Below are 5244 nucleotides of genomic sequence, written 5' to 3' on the forward strand. Positions count from 1 at the left end.
TTTTTTTTTTTTTTTTTTTTTTTTTTGATGATATAGAGAAAAAGGGGGATTTGGAATTTTTGTGTGTAGTTGATGCCAGTTGGTGGATAAATGGTAGCCATTCAACACCAAGAGATAATAAAAATTAGAGAAAAGAGTGCAAATTTGAGATAAATTATGAAAGTTTTGTGTGTGTGGAGAGAAAAGTCAATAGGGGCAAATATGTGTAAAGAGCTTGAGATTGATTAAAATTTTAAAACAACAATGCTCAAGCCAAAAGTACTCAATAACTTGGGCTTTTTTGAAAACCACTACTCCATGGGTAGAGATGTCCACGAGATGTAGACTAAGGGTGTTCATGGGATAGATTGGATTGAGTTGAGACATTTTTTGCCACTTCACGATTAGAGATATCCACGAGACCGAGACTAAGGGTGTTCAGGAAATAGGTTAGATAGGGTTGAGACATTTTTTTTCTACTCCATGGTTAGAGATGTCCATGGGACGGAGACTAGGAGTGTTCATGGGATAGGTTAGATCAGGTTGAGACATTTTTTTTCTACTCCATAGTTATATATGTCCACCTGACGAAGAATAAGGATGTTCAAGGAATAGGTTGAATCAAGTTTGAACATTTTTTAGACTTAACATAATTGTTCGGTTTGTAAACAACCTAACAACATTGATTAAATAATAAACAACCGAATCTGGTTTGGGTTATTTAGGTCATTTATTTAAATTTTTATTTTTAATAAAAGTAAAATGTTATTTCGTAAAATATTTATATTCTAACATTTAATTAAAATTTATAACTCAATATATTGGCTCAAAAATACCTTCTAAATAGTTAAAAAATACTGGTTAGAGAATAAATAATAATAAATATTGTATATATAACTTTATCAAACAAAAATGTATAATATTATATATATAACTTTATCAAACAAAAAGTATATTTTAAAATTTATTGATTTGATTCAACTAATGAATCAACTAAATCCATAAACCCAACCAAAATAAATTTATATCCCATCCCAAACTGTACGAGGTGGGTTGTGTTGATAGGGTTAGTCGATTCATAAGATTTTTTGAACATCCTAAGGGGGACAGCTTCTCTATCCCCATCCCAACCTCTTATTTCAATCTTTATCCTCGCAAAATTCTCTATTTATTTTCTTGGGGAGAGGGGTCAAGAGATTTTCGGTAGGAAATTTCTCCCCGGGTTGGGTTGATCGGGTTAGTCGGTTCATAAGACTTTTTGAACATCCTAAGGGGGACAGCTTCTCCATCCCCATCCCAACCTCTTATTTCAATCTTTATCCTCATAAAATTCTCCATCTATTTTTTTTTCTCCATCCCCATCCCAACCTCTTATTTCAATCTTTATCCTCATAAAATTCTCCATCTATTTTTTTGAGAAGAGGGGTCGAGAGATTTTCAGTAGGAAATTTCTCCCCACCTCTATAAATAGAGAACGAAGAGAATTCTCTCTCTATTCTCCTCTACATTCTCGGGCTAAAGAGGGATTCCTATCCTACCTTTTAAGTCATTAAATGAATCTTATTTTCAAGATTTAGCACTAATAGNTTCTCCATCCCCATCCCAACCTCTTATTTCAATCTTTATCCTCATAAAATTCTCCATCTATTTTTTTTGGGAAGAGGGGTCGAGAGATTTTCAGTAGGAAATTTCTCCCCACCTCTATAAATAGAGAACGAAGAGAATTCTCTCTCTATTCTCCTCTACATTCTCGGGCTAAAGAGGGATTCCTATCCTACCTTTTAAAGAGAATTCTCTCTCTATTCTCCTCTACATTCTCGGGCTAAAGAGGGATTCCTATCCTACCTTTTAAGTCATTAAATGAATCTTATTTTCAAGATTTAGCACTAATAGTTTAAGAGCAATAAATATTAAGGCATGCAAAACAGAAGAATTTGAAACATCTTGTATTTACCTCGATTTTGTAGATTACTGTGTTGGGAGAAGCTTTGATGCAGCAGAAAAGTTTGATGTGTTCATCAGTGTTGTTGTTCAAACAACATGCAGAAATAAGAGCTCCATAAGTATCTCATTCAGCAACTCATTAGCTTTTTCTGATTTGTTCTTCCACATCAAACTGTAATAACCAACACATCAGTATAGCATTCAGCTTAGGACATCATCAAAGTAATACTCCATTGCTTTAACAATCTTATTGACTTATCTTGTAAGTTGGAAAGGAAGGAATTCAACTCAAACTCACTGCTAGTAGATATTATCCACTTTGATCCGTTACACAATAGTAGTAGGTCCAGTTATTGGACGGTGCGAGACACTTATTGGAGTAGGGCTAAACCCTTTATACAGTAGACGCGTTTATTGTGAGATCCCACGTTGGTTGGAGAAGGGAACGAAACATTCCTTATAAGGGTGGAAACTTCTCCCTAAAAGACGTAAGGGGAAGCCCGGAAAGGAAAGCTCAAAGAGGACAATATCTGCTAGCGGTGGGCTTGAGCTGTTACAAATGGTATCAAAGTCAGTCACCAGACGGTGCAAGACATTGGGTGGAGTAGGGCTAGACAGTCTCCATAGCAGACGCGTTTTAAACCCGTGAGACTGATGACGATACATAACAGGCCAAAACAGATAATATCTGCTAGCAATGGGTTTGAGCGGTTACATTTCACGACTTACTTTGCCATACAATTATGACTAGTCCAACAATTTCCAGAATGCTATTGTCATGATGTTGATCCGGCTTCCGTAACTACAACATCTACATAGCTTTGAATTCGCACATTGGAGTTCTTCGTATTAGAGTTCTTCATTCAATATCCTGAGTCACTCTGTTGTAAACCATTGTTTCATCCTGGGGTGACTTATTTCTAACACCCCCTTTGCACGTTCCATCAACTAAAGTACTGAGGGTGATTACATTTGGCACATCTTGTTCATTGACCATCTGATTAAAGAGCTCATAGGCTCTTTCAATGTCACCTGCATTAACAGTATCCATCAATCAAGCAATTGTAGGTAACAATATTGGGTGCAGAACCAACAGACCTCATCATTCCCTTCAAGTACAATCCTTCTTTTTGCCTCCCCACCTTATAATAAGCCCCCATCAATCAGGAATAACAGCCTAGGCCTCCTCCTTTTCCCCCTTCCTTTTCTCAAACACCTTCAATGCATCATCAATCCTTATGAACTTACATAAATGATTGATAAGAATAACCAAAAGTTATAAGACCATTTTGATTTCATAAAACCACCTAAAACATTCTACGCAGGATCTGTATTTCTAAACCTACAAAGCTTGAAGATCAAGAACGTTAATGTAATGCAATTAAGAACAACATTGTGTTTATCAAATTTAGCTACGTAGCCAGCAATTTCATCTTTCCATCTATTTTCAACAATTTGGTGAAAACAATATCAGCAGTTATGTAGTTGGGTTGAAACTCCAAACCTGGAAGAAGCATTTCGTCGAACACATTCATTGCATCGTCAACCACGCCCAGATTTCAGTAGCAAATCAATGATCAAATCACGAACACAAGTGTTTTCGTATATGAAACGAGTTCAGAAATTACAGCTAACGCCGAAGAAACAGAACGGCGGCAGCGCTATTGAAAAAGAAATATATGAAATATATTTTTGGATATTCCTACTCCGTTAATATTTGAATAATATATTAGTTATAAAATATTTTTAAAAAAATATTTTTTTTTTCATTAAAATATATTTTATTTTATTCTCGAGAGTTTGTTTATTTTCTTTATTTGTAGGTATTAGTTGTAATAGTTATGAATATGATTGGAGATTAAATTTTCAATCCCAATTTTATTTCTGTTTAGTTTAATAATAATATTTTTAGATTTATTCACACTTTTGAATAATAGATATTGTGTATCAGATAAGTAAAGACAAACAAAAAAAATTATAACAAAATTTGAATTCGTCATAAATCTGGTCATGAATGTGTCAGAATTATGACGTCGCACGGTTGAAAATGTACGATCATGATAATTGATATCATAGCAATACTTTACGGTCTGTAGTTAGCCAAGAAAGTCATAAAATAACTCGAGATATATTGAAAATTCTATATTTATAGGTAAAATATAACTTTTAACTGTGGTAATTGCAGTAAAATACATTCTTTTACTTTAGATGCGCATATTACTTTTGTTATATGCGCAAAACCAAAAGGAAAACTAGAAGAAATGCTCTTTTCCTTATGCTTGCTTATTTCACAATTTTTTATTATTATAATTAGTATTACTTTTCTTTTTGGTTTTGAATCCAAATGTAACTTTTTTTTTTTTTAATAAAAAGTTTTTTTAACTTATTGTTTATTAAAGAATTTTTAAAAAAATATAATTCAATTACTCAACTCAAATCATAAAAGTTAACTTGGGTAAGATTTTTTTTACGTTTGGGTTGAAATGAATTTTTGGAAAACAAAAATTTGGTTCGGTTTGCGGGTTGATATTTAAAAAAAAAAAAATAGAGTTACAACCTTACCCTATCTTTTAAAAATATTAGGAATATTTAACATTTGTAACGTATGTTAGTAATGTGTTGTGACTTATAAATGTTAAAATTTTAGTTATTAACGTAACATGTGATTCGGGAAGAAGAAAAGGTAGCGAAGATAGCTTGCTTCTCTTCTCCTAGGCTATCACCACATGTGACGGGGGAAGAAAAGGCATCTAGCATTCTTCGCTTCTTGTTCTTGCCCAACTCTTTTGATTTGGTTATTATTTCCTAGAAAAGAGAAGAAGCTTCAGACTTTTTGGCCAAATTTTTCACGGAAGCAAATCGGTATATCTGATAACCTTAGATACATTCATTAAGCAATTGTTGGGCTTTATGCAAAAAGCGAGAAAGTACCTCGATTCAGTGGAGTAAGTTCCGTTGGGCATTCATTTTAGGTAGAAAGATAGACTGAGCTACAAGTTCCTATGCTATCAACAGAATCAGCTGTAGGAGATCTGTATTAACCTACCATTGGTAGCTTTCTCAGGGCTCGGTTGGAGAAGAAAGAAGGTCCGGGGCACTTTTTAAATAATAATAATAATAATAATTAAAAAAAAAAAAAAAAAACAATACCCAACCCAAACTGAAGCACTTACATTAAAAATAGATGGGATTTGAAAGCACTTATACATTAATCACTGTATCTAATAATGTAATGGCTCTACGTCCGGAAGAACCATATATGCTATCTACAAACTGAACTTTGGCCCTTAGTAGAGATCCCCTTTAGTGAAGAAGATACCA

The sequence above is a fragment of the Cucurbita maxima genome, unplaced genomic scaffold (genome assembly GCF_002738345.1).
Source record: "Cucurbita maxima cultivar Rimu unplaced genomic scaffold, Cmax_1.0 Cma_Scf00113, whole genome shotgun sequence".
In the NCBI taxonomy this organism is placed as follows: Eukaryota; Viridiplantae; Streptophyta; class Magnoliopsida; order Cucurbitales; family Cucurbitaceae; genus Cucurbita; species Cucurbita maxima.